Here is a 19,964-nt window from a genome sequence, read left to right as displayed (position 1 = left end):
AGCACAAAAAGCCTACAGCACCTGATATTCAAAGGCAGTCTCCCATCCAGGTACTAACTAGGCCCGACACTGTTTAGCTTCCGAGATCAGACGAGATCGGGCGCATTCAGTGTGGTGTGGCCGTAGGATCTGGGCTCAGTGAGTTTTGTACTTTGAAGCATCTAGTCGGCTAGACCTTGCAGTTTTGAAAGGCAATTGAGAAATGGCTCACTTCCTGAACTTGGAGCACAAAAAAACCTACAGCACCTGGTATTCCCAGGCAGTCTCCCATCCAGGTACTAACTAGGCCCGAAACTGCTTAGCTTCGGAGATCGGGCGCATTCAGTGTGGTGTGGCCGTAGGCTCTGGGACTAGTGAGTTTTGTACTTTGAAGCATCTAGTCGGCTAGACCTTGCAGTTTTGAAAGGCAATTGAGAAATGGCTCACTTCCTGAACTTGGAGCACAAAAAAGCCAACAGCACCTGGTATTCCCAGGCGGTCTCCCATCCAGGTACTAACAAGGCGCGACACTGCTTAGTTTCCGAGATCAGACGATATCCGGCGCATTCAGTGTGGTGTGGCCGTAGGCTCTGGGCTCAGTGAGTTTTGTACTTTTAAGCATCTAGTCGGCTAGACCTTGCAGTTTTGAAAGGCAATTGAGAAATGGCTCACTTCCTGAACTTGGAGCACAAAAAAGCCTACAGCACCTGGTATTCCCAGGCGGTCTCCCATCCAGGTACTAACTAGGCCTGACACTGCTTAGCTTCCGAGATCAGACGCATTCAGTGTGGTGTGGCCGTAGGCTTTGGGCTCAGTGAGTTTTGTACTTTTAAGCATCTAGTCGGCTAGACCTTGCAGTTTTGAAAGGCAATTGAGAAATGGCTCACTTCCTGAACTTGGAGCACAAAAAAGCCTACAGCACCTGGTATTCCCAGGCGGTCTCCCATCCAGGTACTAACTAGGCCCGACACTGCTTAGCCTCCGAGTTCAGACGAGATCGGGCGCATTCAGTGTGGTGTGGCTGTAGGCTCTGGGCCTAGTGAGTTTTGTACTTTTAAGCATCTAGTCGGCTAGACCTTGCAGTTTTGAAAGGCAATTGAGAAATGGCTCACTTCCTGAACTTGGAGCACAAAAAAGCCTACAGCACCTGGTATTCCCAGGCGGTCTCCCATCCAGGTAATAACTAGGCCCGACACTGCTTAGCTGCTGAGATCAGGCGCATTCAGTGTGGTGTGGCCGTAGGCTCTGTGCCTAGTGAGTTTTGTACTTTTAAGCATCTAGTCGGCTAGACCTTGCAGTTTTGAAAGAGATTTGAGAAATGGCTCACTTCCTGAACTTGGAGCACAAAAAAGCCTGGAGCACCTGGTATTCCCAGGCGGTCTCCCATCCATGTACTAACTAGGCCCGACACTGCTTAGCTTCCAAGATCGGGCGCATTCAGTGTTGTGTGGCAGTAGGCTCTGGACCTAGTGAGTTTTGTACTTTGAAGCATCTAGTCGGCTAGACCTTGCAGTTTTGAAAGACAATTGAGAAATGGCTCACTTCCTGAACTTGGAGCACAAAAAAGCCTACAGCACCTGGTATTCCCAGGCAGTCTCCCATCCAGGTACTAACTAGGCCCAACACTGCTTAGCTTCCAAGATCAGACGAGATCGGGGGCATTCAGTGCGGTGTGGCCATAGGCTCTGGGCCTAGTGAGTTTTGTACTTTTAAGCATCTAGTCGGCTAGACCTTGCAGTTTTGAAAGGCAATTGAGAAATGGCTCACTTCTTAAACTTGGAGCACAAAAAAGCCTACAGGACCTGGTATTCCCAGGCGATCTCCCATCTAAGTACTAACTAGACAGACACTGCTTAGCTTCCGAGATCAGACAAGATCAGGCGCATTCAGTGTGGTGTGGCCGTAAGCTCTAGAAATGCTAAGAATATTACTCTTATGCATTTGCATTTAGTAAGCTAAGCCATGCAGCCACTTGCAACATGATACCACGCTCATCACTTGATCCGGTGAGATATAGAACACTGGTGGGCCCATTCAGGACTCCTATGTCTGGTAGGTTAACTTTAATCCATCCATCCTGTTTCTGTTGCAGGGAGGTGGAGAGAACAATCAACACAATAATGGCTTTCTTTCAAGCCTCTTGAAGGACTCAATATTCTCTGTACTGCATTACATGTGAAAATTGATTTATTACCCATGAACACACTACCTGTATGCTAATTCTATATAAATAGGTAGCTCCAGCCCTCATGCTGTTGTCCATTTCCGCTATAAAACAGGATACAATTATTTTGGAAACATACCAAATTTGAAAAGTAATTGAGAAGTTGCGCAATTACTAATCATGGAGCACAAAAAAGCCTACAGCACCTGGTATTCCCAGGCAGTCTCCCATCCAGGTTCTAACTAGGCCCGACACTGCTTAACTTCCGAGATCAGACAAGATCGGGCGCATTAAGTGTGGTGTGGCCGTAGGCTCTGGGCCTAGTGAGTTTTGTACTTTTAAGCATCTAGTCGGCTAGACCTTGCAGTTTTGAAAGGCAATTGAGAAATAGCTCACTTCCTGAACTTGGAACACAAAAAAAGCCTACAGCACTTGGTATTCCCAGGCAGTCTCCAATCCAGGTACTAACTAGGCCAAACACTGCTTAGCTTCCGAGATCAGACGAGATCGGGAGCATTCAGTGTGGTGTGGCCGTGGGCTCTAGAAATGCTAAGAATATTACTCTTATGCATTTGCATTTAGTAAGCTAAGCCATGCAGCCACTTGCAACATGATACCACGCTCATCGCTCGATCAGCGCTCGATCAGGCGAGATATATAAGACTGGTGGGCCCATTCAGGACTCCTATGTCTGGTAGGATAACTTTAATCCATCCATCCTGTTTCTGTTGCAGGGAGGTGGAGAGAACAATCAACACAATAATGGCTTTCTTTCAAGCCTTTTGAAGGACTCAATATTCTCTGTACTGCATTACAAGTGAAAGTCGATTTATTACCCATGAACACACTACCTGTATGCTAATTCTATGTAAATAGGTTGCTCCAGCCCTCATGTTGTTGTCCAACATTTCCGGTATAAAACGGGATACAATTATTTTGGAAACATACCAAATTTGAAAAGTAATTGAGAAGTTGCGCAATTACTAATCATGGAGCACAAAAAAGCCTACAGCACCTGGTATTCCCAGGCGGTCTCCCATCCAGGTACTAACTAAGCCTAACACTGCTTAGCTTTCGAAATCAGAGGCATTCAGTGTGGTGTGGCCGTAGGATCTGGGCCTAGTGAGTTTTGTACTTTTAAGCATCTAGTCGGCTAGACCTTGCAGTTTTGAAAGGCAATTGAGAAATGGCTCACTTCCTGAACTTGGAGCACAAAAAAGCAGACAGCACCTGGTATTCCCAGGCGGTCTCCCATCCAGGTACTAACTAGGCCAGACACTGCTTAGCTTCCGAAATCAGGCGCATTCAGTGTGGTGTGGCCATAGGCTCTGAGCCGAATGATTTTTGTACTTTTAAGCATCTAGTCGGCTAGACTTTGCAGTTTTGAAAGGCAATAGAGAAATGGCTCACTTCCTGAACTTGGAGCATAAAAAAGCCTACAGCACCTGGTATTCCCAGGCGATCTCCCATCTAGGTACTAACTAGACAGACACTGCTTCGCTTCCGAGATCAGACAAGATCGGCTGCATTCAGTGTGGTGTGGCCATAGGCTCTAGAAATGCTAAGAATATTACTCTAATGCATTTGCATTTAGTATGCTAAACCATGCAGCCACTTGCAACATGATACCACGCTCATCGCTCGATCAGGCGAGATATAGAAGACTGGTGGGCCCATTCAGGACTCCTATGTCTGGTAGGATAACTTTAATCCATCCATCCTGTTTCTGTTGCAGGGAGGTGGAGAGAACAATCAACACAATAATGGCTTTCTTTCAAGCCTCTTGAAGGACTCAATATTCTCTGTACTGCATTACATGTGAAAGTCGATTTATTACCCATGAACACACTACCTGTATGCTAATTCTATGTAAATAGGTAGCTCCAGCCCTCATGTTGTTGTCCAACATTTCCGCTATAAAACGGGATACAATTATTTTGGAAACATACCAAATTTGAAAAGTAATTGAGAAGTTGCGCAATTACTAATCATGGAGCACAAAAAAGCCTACAGCACCTGGTATTACCAGGCGGTCTCCCATCTAGGTACTAACTAGACAGACACTGCTTAGCTTCTGAGATCAGACAAGATAAGGCGCATTCAGTGTGGTGTGGCCGTAGGCTCTGGTCGTGGTGAGTTTTATACTTTTAAGCATCTAGTCGGCTAGACATTGCAGTTTTGAAAGACAATTGAGAAATGGCTCACTTCCTGAACTTGGAGCACAAAAAAGCCTACAGAATCTGGTATTCCCCCATCCAGATATTAACTAGGCCTGACACTGCTTAGTTTGGGAGATCAAGCGCATTCAGTGTGGTGTGGCTGTAGGCTCTGGGCCTGGTGAGTTTTGTACTTTTAAGCATCTAGTCGGCTAGACCTTGCCGTTTTAAAAGACAATTGAGAAATGGCTCACTTCCTGAACTTGGAGCACAAAAAGGCCTACAGCACCTGGTATTCCCAGGTGGCCTCCCATCCAGGTACTAACTAGGCCTGACACTGCTTAGCTTCCGAGATCAGGCGCATTCAGTGTGGTGTGGCCTTAGTCTCTGAGTCTAGTGAGTTTTGTACTTTTAAGCGTCTAGTGGCTAGACCTTGCAGTTTTGAAAGACAATTGAGAAATGGCTCACTTCCTGAACTTGGAGCACAAAAAAGCCTGCAGCACCTGGTATTCCCAGGTGGTCTCCCATCCAGGTACTAACTAGGCCTGATACTGCTTAGCTTCCGAGATCAGACGATATCAGGCACACTCAGTGTGGTGTGGCCGTAGGCTCTGGTCCTAGTGAGTTTTGTACTTTTAAGCATCTAGTCGGCTAGACCTTGCCGTTTTGAAAGACAATTGAGAAATGGCTCACTTCCTGAACTTGGAGCACAAAAAAAGCCTACAGCACTTGGTATTCCCAGGCAGTCTCCAATCCAGGTACTAACTAGGCGCAACACTGCTTAGCTTCCGAGATCAGACGAGATCGGGCGCATTCAGTGTTTTGTGTCCGTGGGCTCTAGAAATGCTAAGAATATTACTCTTATGCATTTGCATTTAGTAAGCTAAGCCATGCAGCCACTTGCAACATGATACCACGCTCATCGCTCGATCAGCGCTCGATCAGGCGAGATACATAAGACTGATAGGCCCATTCAGGACTCCTATGTCTGGTAGGATAACTTTAATCCATCCATCCTGTTTCTGTTGCAGGGAGGTGGAGAGAACAATCAACACAATAATGGCTTTCTTTCAAGCCTCTTGAAGGACTCAATATTCTCTGTACTGCATTACATGTGAAAGTCGATATATTACCCATGAACACACTACCTGTATGCTAATTCTATGTAAATAGGTAGCTCCAGCCCTCATGTTGTTGTCCAACATTTCCGCTATAAAACGGGATACAATTATTTTGGAAACATACCAAATTTGAAAAGTAATTGAGAAGTTGCGCAATTACTAATCATGGAGCACAAAATAGCCTACAGCACCTGGTATTCCCAGGTGGTCTCCCATCCAGGTACTAATTAGGCCCGACACTGCTTAGCTTCCGAGATCGGGCGCATTCAGTGTGGTGTGGCCGTAGGCTCTGGGCCTAGTAAGTTTTGTACTTTTAAGCATCTAGTCGGCTAGACCTTGCAGTTTTGAAAGGCAATTGAGAAATGGCTCACTTCCTGAACTTGGAGCACAAAAAAGCCTACATCACCTGGTATTCCCAGGCAGTTTCCCATCCAGGTACTAACTTGGCCCAACACTGCTTAGCTTCCGAGATCGGGCACATTCAGTGTGGTGTGGCCGTAGGCTCTGGGCCTTGTGAGTTTTGTACTTTTAAGCATCTACTCGGTTAGATCTTGCAGTATTGAAAGGCAATTGAGAAATGGCTCACTTCCTGAACTTGGAGCACAAAAAAGCCTACAGCACCTGGTATTCCCAGGCGGTCTCCCATCCAGGTACTAACTAGGCCCAACACTGCTTAGCTTCCGAGATCAGACGAGATCGGGGACATTCAGTGTGGTGTGGCGTAGGCTCTAGAAATGCTAAGAATATTACTCTTATGCATTTGCATTTAGTAAGCTAAGCCATGCAACCACTTGCAACATGATATCACGCTCATCGCTCGATCAGGCGAGATATCTAAGACTGGTGGGCCCATTCAGGACTCCTATGTCTGGCAGGATAACTTTAATCCATCCATCCTGTTTCTGTTGCAGGGAGGTGGAGAGAACAATCAACACAATAATGGCTTTCTTTCATGCCTCTTGAATGACTCAATATTCTCTGTACTGCATTACATGTGAAAGTCGATTTATTACCCATGAACACACTAACTGTATGCTAATTCTATGTAAATAGGTAGCTCCAGCCATCATGATGTTGTCCAACATTTCCGCTATAAAACGGGATACAATTATTTTGGAAACATACCAAATTTGAAAGGCAATTGAGAAATGGCTCACTTCGTGAACTTGGAGCACAAAAAAGCCTACAGCACCTGGTATTCCCAGGCGGTCTCCCATCCAGGTACTAACTAGGCCCGACACTGTTTAGTTTCCGAGATCAGACGAAATTGGGCACATTCAGTGTGGTGTGGCCGTAGGCTCTGGGCCTAGTGAGTTTTGTACTTTTAAGCATCTAGTCGTCTAGACCTTGCAGTTTTGAAAGACAATTGAGAAATGGCTCACTTCCTGAACTTGGAGCACAAAAAAGCCTACAGCACCTGGTATTCCCAGGCGGTCTCCAATCCAGGTACTAACTAGGCCCGACACTGTTTAGTTTCCGAGATCAGACGAAATTGAGCGCATTCAGTGTGGTGCAGCCGAAGGCTCTGGGCCTAGTGAGTTTTGTACTTTAAAGCATCTAGTCGGCTAGACCTTGCAGTTTTGAAAGACAATTGAGAAATGGCTCACTTCCTGAACTTGGAGCACAAAAAAGCCTACAGCACCTGGTATTCCCAGGCGGTCTCCAATCCAGGTACTAACTAGGCCCGACACTGTTTAGTTTCCGAGATCAGACGAAATTGAGCGCATTCAGTGTGGTGCAGCCGAAGGCTCTGGGCCTAGTGAGTTTTGTACTTTAAAGCATCTAGTCGGCTAGAACTTGCAGTTTTGAAAGACAATTGAGAAATGGCTCACTTCCTGAACTTGAAGCACAAAAAAGCCTACAGCACCTGGCATTCCCAGGCAGTCTCCTATCCAGGTACTATCTAGGCACGATACTGCTTAGTTTCTGAGATCAGATGAGATCGGGCGCATTCAGTGTGGTGTGGCCGTAGGCTCTAGGCCTTGTGAGTTTTGTACTTTTAAGCATCTAGTCGGCTAGACCTTGCAGTTTTGAAAGACAATTGAGAAATGGCTCACTTCTTGAACTTGGAGCACAAAAAAGCCTACAGCAGCTGGTATTCCCAGGCAGTCTCCCATCCAGGTACTAACTAGGCCCGTCACTGCTTATCTTCCAAGTTCAAACGCATTCAGTGTGGTGTGGCCGTAGGATCTCGGCCTAGTGAGTTTTGTACTTTTAAGCATCTAGTCGGCTAGACCTTGCAGTTTTGAAAGACAATTGAGAAATGGCTCACTTCCTGAACTTGGAGCACAAAAAAGCCTACAGCACCTGGTATTCCCAGGCGGTCTCCCATCCAGGTACTAGCTAGGCCCGACACTGTTTAGTTTCCAAGATCAGACGAAATTGGGCGCATTCAGTGTGGTGCGGCCATAGGCTCTGGGCCTAGTGAGTTTTGTACTTTAAAGCATCTAGTCGGCTAGAACTTGCAGTTTTGAAAGACAATTGAGAAATGGCTCACTTCCTGAACTTGAAGCACAAAAAAGCCTACACCACCTGGCATTCCCAGGCAGTCTCCCATCCAGGTACTAACTAGGCCCGATACTGCTTAGTTTCACGAGATCAGATGAGATTGAGCGCATTCAGTGTGGTGTGGCGGTAAACTCTGGACTTTGTGAGTTTTGTACTTTTAAGCATCTAGTCGGCTAGACCTTGCAGTTTTGAAAGACAATTGAGAAATGGCTCACTTCCTGAACTTGGAGCACAAAAAAGCCTACAGCACCTGGTATTTTCAGGCAGTCTCCCATCCAGATACTAACTAGGCCTGACACTGCTTAGCTTCTTGGATCAGGTGCATTCAGTGTGGTGTGGCCTTAAGCTCTGGGCCTAGTGAGTTTTATATTTTTAAGCATCTAGTCGGCTAGACCTTGCAGTTTTGAAAGACAATTGAGAAATGGCTCACTTCCTGAACTTGGAGCACAAAGAAGCCTACAGCACCTCGTATTCCCAGGCGGTCTCCCATCCAGGTACTAACTAGGCCCGACACTGCTTAATTTCTGATATCAGACGAGATCAGGCTCACTCAGTGTGGTGTGGCCATAGCCTGCGGGCCTGGTGAGTTTTGTACTTTTAAGCATCTAGTCGGCTAGACCTTGCAGTTTTGAAAGACAATTGAGAAATGGCTCACTTCCTGAACTTGGAGCACAAAAAAGCCTTACAGCGCCTGGTATTCACAGGCTGTCTCCCATCCAGGTACTAACTAGGCCCAACACTGCTAAGCTTCCAAGATCAGTCGAGATCGTGCGCATTCAGTGTGGTGTGGCCGTCAGCTCTAGAAATTCTAAGAATATTACTCTTATGTATTTGCATTTAGTAACCTAAGCCATGCAGCCACTTGCAACATGATACCACGCTCATCGCTCGATCAGGCAAGATATATAAGACTGGTGGGCCCATTCAGGACTCCTATGTCTGGTAGGATAACTTTAATCCATCCATCCTGTTTTTGTTGCAGGGAGGTGGAGAGAACAACCAACACAATAATGGCTTTCTTTCAAGCCTCTTGATGGACTCAATATTCTCTGTACTGCATTACATGTGAAGGTCTATTTATTACCCATGAACACACTACCTGTATGCTAATTCTATGTAAATAGGTAGCTCCAGCCCTCATGTTGTTGTCTGTTAGGGAGAATTCTCTGTTTAGGCTGAATTTCCTAACCTAGTGAGTCCCCCAGCAGCTTTGCTGGATTTCTGGAGTTTGTTTTTTCATCCTGCCAAGAGTGAGACTCTTTTCTCCCACTCTTGGACATGATTTGTGGTTGATTTCCTTGAATGTCAATGTGTTCTATGGGCTATGGGGTCTTTTACTCCATAGGGTCTCATGTGTTTTGCTATTTGTGTTATACCGCACCCTCCGTGCCGTAACACTGGGGTGTCCTAGAGGATCCCCACCATAGACTCTATACCCTGGGACTGACTACTGTCTCCCAGGACATGTAAAGTCACCATTGGCTTTACTAGACCTAAATTTACTAACAGAACCAGTACAAACCATCCTATTGTGGACATACTGGTAGGGGTAATTCGATTACCCCTCGGTCTATTGTTCGAGGGGGCACTGTCCCGTCCCCCATCGTCGAGTTTTGGCTGGTGGCAGTGGATACTACTTTTTATATTCGACCGCGAATATATTCCTATGGGATTCTTCCCATTGTTGGAGGCTAATACTTTTTCACGTTAGTCTCTAACATACCGCCGGTTTATTTATCTTAAATAAATTCACCGGTTGGTATTTTCTGCCAGAACTCAGTTTTTAAAATGGCGTATGTGTTCGCCTCTGTAACTCCGAACCAAAGGTTGAGCCCTTTGTTCCACTTTTGGCGGGCTTCTGCACAGAAGCCCTCCAGAATGGTGCCATTCTGTCTGGGTACCACAGGAGGTGTGGGAGGGGGTTTAGGCACCCTGACTGAGTTGCCTTGCCAACTCAAGTCGCACTCTGGTGTGATTGGCCCAAGTGGTGAGCCGCTCCGCTCACCACTTAGCGTGTTTTGATTGACATCTAGGCTGAATGAATGGAGGTTTTCTGCATAAAAGCAGGGCTTTTGGGACTGGGACTTCAGAAGTCGCCACAGGACCTAAGAATCCGACGAGGGTAAAGCTGAGCCGACCTGCAACGACGACACCTCCGGTGGAGCCCTCCTGAACCGACTCACCACTTCCCAACGACAGAGGAGATCTCCCTGCCGGAGAGTCTTCTTCTCCTGACTGGTGGGAACAACCAGTCCCTTGCTTTTTCTTCGCTTCCAGGACGTCTGTGGTCGAATTGCCCGTGTTGAGCACCCCGACAACCGGATAGCCACTAACCACTGTACCGTGACCAAAAGGTGGTGCCTTGTGATGGAGCACTCCGTGGCTGGTCTCTTCCCTGGTGGTGCAACGATCTTCAACTTTTCCTCGACGACGAGATCCTCTCATCTTCTGGCAAAGCCCCGACTTGCATCCACCACCAGGAACAACCGCCCCCGCCGGAGCTGTCTCTTCACTTTCAAGATACTGTGTCCGCCTGGCTTCCCCTGTGACGGATAGCGTGAGGTGTCTTAAATCCTTACCTTTCCACTGGGTTGCCTCCAGACCTTCTTAACTTTTGTTCTAAACTGGTCCAACCTTTCTGTGACATTTTGCTACAAAGACTTGAAGTCCATTTCCACTGTGATACCTTTGGGACATACAGCCTTGCCTCTCTCCGAGTGGGCCTGGCCTCTGAACTTTGTGATCTACAGTAGACCCTGCCTTGCTTGCCTTGCATTTGCTTCGTAAAAGTGTTGGTACCGAGTTGGTTTCATACCCTGCCTTTTCTCTCCCGTTCTAACGAATATCAGGATGCCATCTAGGTGAAAGCATTCACCTTTGTCTGCAAATAAGTGGTGCCAGTGAACCTAGACCTGTCGAAATATTTGAGGGGATTGATATACTTATAGTAATTGTGATTGAAGTTGTTTGCCGTATTAGTGCCAGTGTGTTTTTCATAGATGTGTTTTTAAATAAATAATTATATATCTTTACACCCAAGCTCTGATCCGTGTCTGCTTGTTCTACTGTGTAAATTGCCCTATCTTGTATACTCCAAATACTGCCTAACTCATCTTGAGAGAAGTCTGACTGCTCAGCCACAGCTACCAGGTAAATCTGGGTGGTACAGACTGCTACCATTTGGGTTTACTGCTAACTCCTGTAGACTTAAACTTTTTGCAGTGGTCCCAGAGGGAACTGCACAGGTTTCTGCCTAACACTGGTGTACAGCGGTGGGATTTTTATCGAGTATACAGTTTAGAGTGCTTTTCAACACTTTAGGATAACTAACCACAAAGCTTAGCACTAAAAAGCAACTTTCAAAAAACATGTCTACTATGGAAGTTTACAGTCAAGGGTCCTTGTCAGGTAAAAATACTGAGAGTTTCAGAGCTCTCTGTAGACAAGAGAATCTGTCTGTAAAAGGCAAGAAAGTAGAACTAATAGCGAGATTGCTGGAAAACCAAAGCCTGGGTACTGGTTCAGAGGAACCAACTTCTCCAGCAAATGTAGATAACAGTGATGGTGTTGATCTAAATCAAAGTTCTGATGATAGTGATGACGAGGCTGAAGAGGAAGGAGAGGCTAATGAAACTGTCTCCCCTGCTCCTCTGTCTGCCTTACCAGCTGTACCTACTGGGCCTATAGCAGGTCCCACACTAAGTCCTCAAGTCCTTGAACTAGAAAAAATGAAAATAGACTTGGAATTCAGAAGGATTACTGCTCAAACTGAACAGAAACACCAAGAAATGCAAAAAATTCTTAGGCTCAGAGAAATGGAGCTCAAGCATGAGTTAGAAATGAAAAAAATGTCTGTCGAAGCTTCTTCTGTCTCTGGCTCCTCTAGAAGTTCCAGTCCCAAAAGACAGCGGATGCCTAAGGAATTAATTGGTATGTATGACCCAAAGTTGGATGTGTTGGATTGGCTGAGTTTGTTTGAGTACAATCATGGGCTCCAGAACATCACAGGTAATGAGCTACCTACCTGGCTGTTCTCTAGGCTCCCCCCTGTTGCAACTGATGTGGTAATGGAGTTGGGGGGGAGGACAGGAGAGAGTATGAAAGTGTGAAACTAGCTTTGATAGCTAGATTTGGGAAGACCGCTTCCCAGTATCTTAAGAGGTTTAGAACCCTCAAAAAGCATGATGGTACCCTTTGGGCTACCTGGGTGAGTGAAGGGTTGAAAAACTTAGAGGGATGGATTAAGGGTTACAAGGTGAACACTTATGAGGGTATGAAGAATCTTTTTATGTTGGAGTCTATTTATGATGCCTGTTCTCCTGAGCTCAGACAGCACTTGGCCGATTCGAAGGAATTGGATTCCAGGAAGCTAGCTAAGGCTGCTGACTTGTGGGTTGCCAACAGGGCTACTCATAAGGATTCTGGGGCAACTCAGAAAAAGGATGAAGGAAAACAGCCTAAAAAGGACTCAAAAGAGAATTCTAATAACTCAAATTCCAAAGAGGGCCCCAAACAAAACCATAAGGGTAAGCCACAAGGAAAACCGCAGCAGAATAGTGTACCTTCTGGTGCCAAAACGGAGGGAGGCCAGAACAAGCCACCATTCCAGAAAGCATTCGGTAAATGCTTTGTTTGTGGCTCTACTGACCATGTGAAAGGAGATCCCAGATGCAAGGGTAAACCTTCAGGGGTCCAGCTTGTCTCCTTAGCCTTCGCTCCAGAGGAGGAAGTCCAAATGGCAAGTGGAAACTTTCTACTGCTGGCTGATGAACCCATTGGAGTCTCAGCCAGTGTTTCTTTAGTGTCTCTGGGTTTGTGGGAACAACAGAATTTAGATGTCTATAATTCTATCCCAGATAATACTAAAGAGTATTATAAGGACAGTGTCCAGGTGAATGGTCAGGAGACTCCTGCCTTTAGGGACACTGGGGCCAGCATAACTGTGGTGGATACATCTTTTTGTTCAGGCTGAGGATGTTGCTAAGGCACCCAAATGCCTCACCAAGTTAGCTGGAGGGCCTGTGCAGATGCTTCCCCAATTACCAGTTCTCATCCAGTGTAATGACATGACTGTGAAGATACCTGTCAGCATACAGAGTGAGATACCAGGACGAGTTCTGTTGGGTAACGATTTAAGAACTCTCTGAGTTGTGTCTCATACCCCCAGACCTCCTAGTATACGGTTACAGGAGCTAACCAGACCTGCAAGGGAGAGAACCATAAGAGGTACTCCCCAGGAGATGATGAAGAAGGATATCACTCATGTTCCACTGGAATTGTCAGCTGCTGTCTCAAAGAAATCAGAAGCGAAAGGGAAACCTAAAACTTCTACGCCGAAACCAGCAGCCAGCACTTCAGTGCAGCCACCAAGGACTTCCCCTCGGTTGTCCAAAGTTACACCCGTAACTCCCCCTCCAGCTGAGAGGGTGGTACAACCCTGTGTGGTAGAATTAGACTCTGAGGAAGAGCTAATGGAAGGCCAGGAACTCATTGGAGATCTGTATCCTGTTGACCATCCTGAGTTGCAGTCTTTACTGGCAGAAGGTGGACCCAAAAGGGCGGACTTCAGTAAGGGACAGAGAGAATGTCCAACTCTGGAAGGTCTTCGCCACCAGGCCGAAACTCAGGCTGAAGGGCAAGAGCCTGGGAAATACAGGTTGCACTGGGAAGATGGCCTCTTCTACAGTGAACCAACCGAGTCTGCACCTGGAGACTACAAACGACTTGTAGTACCCCAAGAGAACAGACAACAGTTCTTGCAGTTAGCCCACGAGATTCCTTTGGCTGGTCACTTGAGTTTCAAGAAGACTAAGGAAAGGCTCGCTCTCTACTTTTATTGGCCAAAGATTGGGGCCGAAGTATAAAAACACTGCAGGAGCTGCCACACCTGCCAGACCTCTGGTAAGGTTGGCGCCAAGAATGTGGCACCTTTAGTGCCTCTCCCAGTTGTGGGAATCCCATTTGAGAGAGTAGGGATTGACATTGTTGGTCCCCTTGATCCTCCAACCTCATCAGGCAACAGGTTTATACTTGTTGTAGTAGACCATGCTACTAGGTATCCTGAGACAATTCCTAAGAGGACTGTTACAGCTCCGGCTGTGGCTAAGGCCCTCCTTGGTATTTTTACCAGGGTCGGGTTTCCTAAGGAAGTAATCTCTGACAGGGGGTCAAACTTTATGTCCCACTACATGAAAGCCATGTGGAAAACCTGTGGAGTTACTTACAAGTTCTCAACAGTTTACCACCCACAAACCAATGGATTGGTAGAAAGGTTTAACGGAACCATGAAGAGCATGATAGGTGCTTTAGAGGACCCCCTTAAACGAAAGTGGGATCTTCTACTGCCATGCCTTCTCTTTGCTTATAGAGAAGTCCCTCAGGAGGGAGTAGGTTATTCTCCCTTTGAGCTTCTCTATGGTCATCCCGTCAGAGGTCCATAGGCCCTGATTAAGGAGGGGTTGGAGAGTGCTCCTTCCCCCAAGCCAGTCAGAGTGACTGACTACGTGACAGGTCTCCAGAGGAGAATGTCGCACATGATGACAGAAGCAAGTGCTAACTTGAAAGCTGGACAAGCATTGGTCAAGCACTGGCATGATCAAAAGGCTAACATGGTTGAGTTCACTCAAGACCAGCTAGTTCTCGTTATGATCCCAACAAGGCAGAGGGCCTTGCAAGACAAATGGATGGGACCCTCCAGAGTTGTGGGTAAACTCGGAGAGGTCAACTATCTGGTGGACTTGGGCAATCCCAAGGAGGCTCCAACAGTCTTCCACACCAACCGACTCAAAGCGTATGTCTCAAGACCTGATGTAGGAGCGTTGCTGCTAGCATCATCCGAGGAAGAAGAAGAGAGTGAAGCTCTTCCTGATCTCCTCAGAGGCTTACCTTTAGACGAAAAGATTGAAGGAGTAAATCTCTCTTCAAATCTGACACCTGAGCAACAAGAAGAGTGCAAATCTATGTTGAATCAGTTTGCCTCTCTGTTCTCACTTTCACCAGGCTTGACCCCTTGGGGCCAGCATGACATACTCACTGGTGACTGTCTGCCAGTCAAAAGCAGAGGATACAGAATGTCAGAAAATGTATGAACCCACATCAAAGGTGAGGTCAGCAAGATGCTTGATCTCGGGGTAATAGAGCCCTCTACTAGTCCATGGTCTAGCCCAGTTGTGTTAGTACCAAAGGCAGGATATAAAGAACTTAGATTCTGTGTGGACTATAGAGCTCTTAATGCAGTCACCAAGACTGATGCCCACCCTTTGCCAAGAACAGATGAGTTAGTGGATCGACTTGGTTCAGCCAAGTTCCTCAGCACATTTGACTTGACGTCAGGCTATTGGCAAATAGCCCTGACAGACCATGCCAAGGAGAAAACTGCATTTTCTACCCCAGTTGGCTTATACCAGTTTAAGGTAATGCCTTTTGGATTGAAAAATGCACCTGCTACATTTCAACGGATGGTAAACCAGGTTCTGAATGGGATGGAGGACTTCTGCATGGCATACTTGGATGACATAGCAGTGTTCAGCAATTCCTGGGAAGAACATGTAACCCACCTAAATAAATAGGTAGCTCCAGCCCTCATAATGTTGTCCAACATTTCCGCTATAAAACGGGATACAATTATTTTGGAAACATACCAAATTTGAAAAGTAATTGAGAAGTTGCGCAATTACTAATCATGGAGCACAAAATAGCCTACAGCACCTGGTATTCCCAGGCAGTCTCCCATCCAGGTACTAACTAGGCCCAACACTGCTTAGCTTCCAAGATCAGACGAGATCGGGCGCATTCAGTGTGGTGTGGCCGTAGGCACTAGAAATGCTAAGAATATTACTCTTATGCATTTGCATTTAGTAAGCTAAGCCATGCAGCCACTTACAACATGATACCACGCTCATCGCTCGATCAGGCGAGATATATAAGACTGGTGGGCCCATTCAGGACTCCTATGTCTGGTAGGATAACTTTAATCCATCCATCCTGTTTCTGTTGCAGGGAGGTGGAGAGAACAATCAACACAATAATGGCTTTCTTTCAAGCGTCTTGAAGGACTCAATATTCTCTGTACTGCATTACATGTGAAAGTCGATTTATTACCCATGAACACACTACCTGCATGCTAATTCTATGTAAATAGGTAGCTCCAGCCCTCATGTTGTTGTCCAACATTTCCGCTATAAAACGGGATACAATTATTTTGGAAACAAGCAAATTCGAAAAGTAATTGAGAAGTTGCACAATTACTAATCATGGAGCACAAAAAAGCCTACAGCACCTGGTATTCCCAGGCGGCCTCCCATACAGGTAGTAACTAGGCCTGATACTGCTTAGCTTCTGAGACTAGAAGATTTCGGGCGCATTCAGTGTGGTGTGGCTATAGGCTCTGGGCATAGTGAGTTTTGTACTTTTAAGCAGCTAGACCTTGCAGTTTTGATAGACAATTGAGAAATGGCTCACTTCCTGAACTTGGAGCACAAAAAAGCCTACAGCACCTGGTATTCCCAGGCAGTCTCCCATCCAGGTACTAACTAGGCCCAACACTGCTCAGCTTTCAAGATCAGGTGCATTCAGTGTGGTGTGGCCATAGTCTCTGTGCTTAGTGAGTTTTGTACTTTCAAGCATCTAGTCGGCTAGACCTTGCAGTTTTGAAAGGCAATTGAGAAATGGCTCACTTCGTGAACTTGGAGCACAAAAAAGCCTACAGCACCTGGTATTCCCAGGCGGTCTCCCACGGACTCCCATCCAGGTACTAACTAGGCCCTACACTGCTTAGCTTCCAAGATCAGACAAGATCGGGTGCATTCAGTGTGGTGTGGCCGTAGGCTCTAGAAAAGCTAAGAATATTACTCTTATGCATTTGCATTTAGTAAGCTAAGCCATGCAGCCACTTGCAACATGATACCACCTCAGCGCTCGATCAGGCGAGATATATAAGACTGGTGGGCCCATTCAGGACTCCTCTGTCTGGTAGGATAACTTTAATCCATCCATCCTGTTTCTGTTGCAGGGAGGTGGAGAGAACAACCAACACAATAACGGCTCTCTTTCAAGCCTCTTGATGGACTCAATATTCTCTGTACTGGATTACATGTGAAGGTCGATTTATTACCCATGAACACATTACCTGTATGCTAATTCTCTGTAAATAGGTAGCTCCAGCCCTCATGTTGTTGTCCAACATTTCCGCTATAAAACGGGATACAATTATTTTGGAAACAAGCAAATTTGAAAAGTAATTGAGAAGTTGCACAATTACTAATCATGGAGCACAAAACAGCCTACAGCACCTGGTATTCCCAGGCGTTCTGCCATCCAGGTAGTAACTAGCCCCGACACTGCGTAGCTTCGGAGACCAGAAGATTTCAGGCGCATTCAGTGTGGTGTGGCCATAGGCTCTGGGCATAGTGAGTTTTGTACTTTTAAGCATCTAGTCGGCTAGACCTTGCAGTTTTGAAAGACAATTGAGAAATGGCTCACTTCCTGAACTTCGAGCACAAAAAAGCCTACAGCACCTGGTATAACCAGGCGGTCTCCCATCCAGGTACAAATTAGGCCTGACACTGCTTAACTTCTGAGATCAGATGAATTCAGTGTGGTGTGGCTGTAGGCTCTGGGCCTACTGAGTTTTGTACTTTTAAGCATCTAGTCGGCTAGACCTTGCAGCTTTGAAAGACAATTGAGAAATGGCTCACTTCCTGAACTTGGGGCACAAAAAAACCTACAGCACCTGGTATTCCCAGGCGGTTTCCCATCCAGGTACTAACTAGGCCCGACACTACTTAGCTTCTAAGATCAGATGAGATCAGGCGCTCTCAGTGTGGTGTAGTTATAGGCTCTCGGCCTAGCGAGTTTTGTACTTTTAAGCATCTAGTCGGCTAGACCTTGCAGTTTTGAAAGACAATTGAGAAATGGCTCACTTCCTGAACTTGGAGCACAAAAAAGCCTACAGCACCTGGTATTCCCAGGCGCTTTCGCATCCAGGAACTAACTAGGCCCAGCACTGCTTAGCTTCTGAGATCAAACGAGATCAGGCGCATTCATTGTGGTGGGGCCACAGGGTGTGGCCTTTGTGAGTTTTGTACTTTTAAGCATCTAGTCGGCTAGACCTTGCAGTTTTGAAAGACAATTGGGAAATGGCTCACTTCCTGAACTTGGAGCACAAGAAAGCCTACAGCACCTGGTATTCCCAGGCGCTCTCCCATCCAGGTACTAACTAGCCCCAACACTGCTTACCTTCCGAGATCAGACAAGATCAGGCGCATCCAGTGTGGTGTGGCCATAGGCTCTAGAAATGCTAAGAATATTACTCTTATGCATTTGCATTTAGTAAGCTAAGCCATGCAGCCACTTACAACATGATACCACGCTCATCGCTCGATCAGACGAGATATATAAGACTGGTGGGCCCATTCAGGACTCCTATGTCTGGTAGGATAACTTTAATCCATCCATCCTGTTTCTGTTGCAGGGAGGTGGAGAGAACAACCAACACAATAATGGCTTTCTTTCATGCCTCTTGAAGGACTCAATATTCTCTGTACTGCATTACATGTGAAAGTCGATTTATTACCCATGAACACACTACCTGTATGCTAATTCTATGTAAATAGGTAGCTCCAGCCCTCATGTTGTTGTCCAACATTTCCGCTATAAAACGGGATACAATTATTTTGGAAACAAGCAAATTTGAAAAGTAATTGAGAAGTTGCGCAATTACTAATCATGGAGCACAAAAAAGCCTACAGCACCTGGTATTCCCAGGCAGTCTCCCATCCAGGTAGTAACTAGGCCCGACACTGCTTAGTTTCAAAGACTAAAAGATGTCAGGTGCATTCAGTGTGGTGTGGCTAAAGGCGCTGGGTGTAGTGAGTTTTGTACTTTTAAGCAGCTAGTCGGCTAGACCTTGCAGTTTTGAAAGACAATTGGACAATTGAGAAATGGCTCACTTCCTGAACATGGAGCACAAAAAAAGCCTACCGTACTAACTAGGCCCGACTCTTCTTAGCTTCCAAGATCAGACGAGATCGGGCGCATTCAGTGTGGTGTGGCCATAGTCTCTGGGCTTAGTGAGTTTTGTACTTTCAAGCATCTAGTCGGCTAGACCTTGCAGTTTTGTAAGACAATTGAGAAACGGCTAACTTCCTGAACGTGGAGCACAAAAAAGCCTACAGCACCTGGTATTCCCAGGCAGTCTCCCATCCAGGTACTAACTAGGCCTGACACTGCTCAGCTTTCAAGATCAGATGAGAGCATACACATTCAGTGTGGTGTGGCCATAGGCTCTAGAATGTTAAGAATATTACTCTTATGCATTTGCATTTAGTAAGCTAAGCCATGCAGCCACTTGCAACATGATACCACGCTCATCGCTCGATCTGGCAAGATATATAAGACTGGTGGGCCCATTCAGGACTCCTATGTTTGGTAGGATAACTTTAATCCATCCATCCTGTTTCTGTTGCAGGGAGGTGGAGAGAACAATCAACACAATAATGGCTTTCTTTCAAGCCTCTTGATGGAGTCAATATTCTCTGTACTGCATTACATGTGAAGGTTGATTTATTACCCATGAACACACTACCTGTATGCTAATTCTCTCCAGCCCTCATGTTGTTGTCCAACATTTCCGCTATAAAACGGGATACAATTGAGAAATGGCTCACTTCCTGAACATGGAGCACAAAACAGACTACAGCACCTGGTATTCCAAGGCGATCTCCCATCCAGGTACTAACTAGGCCTTACACTGCTTAACTTCCGAGATCAGACGAGATCAGGCGCATTCAGTGTGGTGTAGGCTCTAGAAATGCTAAGAATAATACTCTTATGCATTTAGTAAACTAAGCCATAGAGCCACTTGCAACATGAATTATAGGTGAATTAGAGGCATTGGAACCTGCTTTCCTGACAATTGTCAGGGGCACACCATACCAAACACAAATGGTGGCATGTCAGTCCATGAACATCAACAAGTCCAAAGACGTCCACCATAATATGCAAGTGCAGGCCCTTCACGCCACCTCTGGTGGTCTA

General features: G+C 46.1%; 5 non-coding genes and 30 pseudogenes across 5 annotated transcripts; all 35 read right to left on the bottom strand.

Annotated features, from left to right (window-relative positions):
- Positions 1 to 9: 9 nt before the first annotated feature.
- On the bottom strand, positions 10 to 128 carry LOC138473923 (5S ribosomal RNA; annotated as a pseudogene).
- A 106-nt stretch (positions 129 to 234) lies between these two features.
- On the bottom strand, positions 235 to 343 carry LOC138474792 (5S ribosomal RNA; annotated as a pseudogene).
- A 106-nt stretch (positions 344 to 449) lies between these two features.
- Positions 450 to 568, bottom strand: LOC138474743 (5S ribosomal RNA; annotated as a pseudogene).
- A 106-nt stretch (positions 569 to 674) lies between these two features.
- Positions 675 to 783, bottom strand: LOC138474726 (5S ribosomal RNA; annotated as a pseudogene).
- A 106-nt stretch (positions 784 to 889) lies between these two features.
- LOC138478187 (5S ribosomal RNA) lies at positions 890 to 1,008 on the bottom strand. Its single transcript, XR_011272077.1, has one exon. It is a non-coding gene; the product is annotated as a 5S ribosomal RNA (ribosomal RNA).
- Positions 1,009 to 1,114: 106 nt separating this feature from the next.
- On the bottom strand, positions 1,115 to 1,223 carry LOC138474652 (5S ribosomal RNA; annotated as a pseudogene).
- A 321-nt stretch (positions 1,224 to 1,544) lies between these two features.
- On the bottom strand, positions 1,545 to 1,663 carry LOC138480119 (5S ribosomal RNA). Its single transcript, XR_011273831.1, has one exon. It is a non-coding gene; the product is annotated as a 5S ribosomal RNA (ribosomal RNA).
- A 106-nt stretch (positions 1,664 to 1,769) lies between these two features.
- LOC138474783 (5S ribosomal RNA) lies at positions 1,770 to 1,887 on the bottom strand (annotated as a pseudogene).
- Positions 1,888 to 2,337: 450 nt separating this feature from the next.
- On the bottom strand, positions 2,338 to 2,456 carry LOC138473922 (5S ribosomal RNA; annotated as a pseudogene).
- A 107-nt stretch (positions 2,457 to 2,563) lies between these two features.
- Positions 2,564 to 2,682, bottom strand: LOC138474216 (5S ribosomal RNA; annotated as a pseudogene).
- A 679-nt stretch (positions 2,683 to 3,361) lies between these two features.
- LOC138474817 (5S ribosomal RNA) lies at positions 3,362 to 3,470 on the bottom strand (annotated as a pseudogene).
- A 106-nt stretch (positions 3,471 to 3,576) lies between these two features.
- Positions 3,577 to 3,694, bottom strand: LOC138474759 (5S ribosomal RNA; annotated as a pseudogene).
- Positions 3,695 to 4,147: 453 nt separating this feature from the next.
- LOC138474791 (5S ribosomal RNA) lies at positions 4,148 to 4,265 on the bottom strand (annotated as a pseudogene).
- Positions 4,266 to 4,576: 311 nt separating this feature from the next.
- Positions 4,577 to 4,685, bottom strand: LOC138474802 (5S ribosomal RNA; annotated as a pseudogene).
- A 105-nt stretch (positions 4,686 to 4,790) lies between these two features.
- On the bottom strand, positions 4,791 to 4,909 carry LOC138474718 (5S ribosomal RNA; annotated as a pseudogene).
- A 107-nt stretch (positions 4,910 to 5,016) lies between these two features.
- On the bottom strand, positions 5,017 to 5,135 carry LOC138474769 (5S ribosomal RNA; annotated as a pseudogene).
- Positions 5,136 to 5,599: 464 nt separating this feature from the next.
- Positions 5,600 to 5,708, bottom strand: LOC138474019 (5S ribosomal RNA; annotated as a pseudogene).
- Positions 5,709 to 5,814: 106 nt separating this feature from the next.
- On the bottom strand, positions 5,815 to 5,923 carry LOC138474725 (5S ribosomal RNA; annotated as a pseudogene).
- A 106-nt stretch (positions 5,924 to 6,029) lies between these two features.
- Positions 6,030 to 6,147, bottom strand: LOC138480430 (5S ribosomal RNA). Its single transcript, XR_011274106.1, has one exon. It is a non-coding gene; the product is annotated as a 5S ribosomal RNA (ribosomal RNA).
- A 453-nt stretch (positions 6,148 to 6,600) lies between these two features.
- Positions 6,601 to 6,719, bottom strand: LOC138480416 (5S ribosomal RNA). Its single transcript, XR_011274093.1, has one exon. It is a non-coding gene; the product is annotated as a 5S ribosomal RNA (ribosomal RNA).
- Positions 6,720 to 6,825: 106 nt separating this feature from the next.
- On the bottom strand, positions 6,826 to 6,944 carry LOC138474786 (5S ribosomal RNA; annotated as a pseudogene).
- Positions 6,945 to 7,050: 106 nt separating this feature from the next.
- On the bottom strand, positions 7,051 to 7,169 carry LOC138474785 (5S ribosomal RNA; annotated as a pseudogene).
- Positions 7,170 to 7,275: 106 nt separating this feature from the next.
- Positions 7,276 to 7,394, bottom strand: LOC138474401 (5S ribosomal RNA; annotated as a pseudogene).
- A 321-nt stretch (positions 7,395 to 7,715) lies between these two features.
- Positions 7,716 to 7,834, bottom strand: LOC138474021 (5S ribosomal RNA; annotated as a pseudogene).
- A 547-nt stretch (positions 7,835 to 8,381) lies between these two features.
- On the bottom strand, positions 8,382 to 8,500 carry LOC138474312 (5S ribosomal RNA; annotated as a pseudogene).
- A 107-nt stretch (positions 8,501 to 8,607) lies between these two features.
- LOC138474815 (5S ribosomal RNA) lies at positions 8,608 to 8,726 on the bottom strand (annotated as a pseudogene).
- Positions 8,727 to 15,623: 6,897 nt separating this feature from the next.
- LOC138479516 (5S ribosomal RNA) lies at positions 15,624 to 15,742 on the bottom strand. The gene has a single exon (XR_011273284.1). It is a non-coding gene; the product is annotated as a 5S ribosomal RNA (ribosomal RNA).
- A 669-nt stretch (positions 15,743 to 16,411) lies between these two features.
- LOC138474816 (5S ribosomal RNA) lies at positions 16,412 to 16,520 on the bottom strand (annotated as a pseudogene).
- A 106-nt stretch (positions 16,521 to 16,626) lies between these two features.
- Positions 16,627 to 16,755, bottom strand: LOC138474020 (5S ribosomal RNA; annotated as a pseudogene).
- An 891-nt stretch (positions 16,756 to 17,646) lies between these two features.
- LOC138474052 (5S ribosomal RNA) lies at positions 17,647 to 17,765 on the bottom strand (annotated as a pseudogene).
- Positions 17,766 to 17,871: 106 nt separating this feature from the next.
- Positions 17,872 to 17,990, bottom strand: LOC138474685 (5S ribosomal RNA; annotated as a pseudogene).
- Positions 17,991 to 18,096: 106 nt separating this feature from the next.
- LOC138474598 (5S ribosomal RNA) lies at positions 18,097 to 18,215 on the bottom strand (annotated as a pseudogene).
- Positions 18,216 to 18,667: 452 nt separating this feature from the next.
- On the bottom strand, positions 18,668 to 18,786 carry LOC138474813 (5S ribosomal RNA; annotated as a pseudogene).
- Positions 18,787 to 19,093: 307 nt separating this feature from the next.
- On the bottom strand, positions 19,094 to 19,212 carry LOC138474814 (5S ribosomal RNA; annotated as a pseudogene).
- A 405-nt stretch (positions 19,213 to 19,617) lies between these two features.
- Positions 19,618 to 19,737, bottom strand: LOC138474746 (5S ribosomal RNA; annotated as a pseudogene).
- Positions 19,738 to 19,964: the final 227 nt, after the last annotated feature.

Source organism: Ambystoma mexicanum, chromosome 8, assembly GCF_040938575.1.
Source record: "Ambystoma mexicanum isolate Mex_15411 chromosome 8, UKY_AmexF1_1, whole genome shotgun sequence".
In the NCBI taxonomy this organism is placed as follows: domain Eukaryota; kingdom Metazoa; phylum Chordata; class Amphibia; order Caudata; family Ambystomatidae; genus Ambystoma; species Ambystoma mexicanum.
This window is presented reverse-complemented; position numbering and strand designations above follow the sequence as displayed.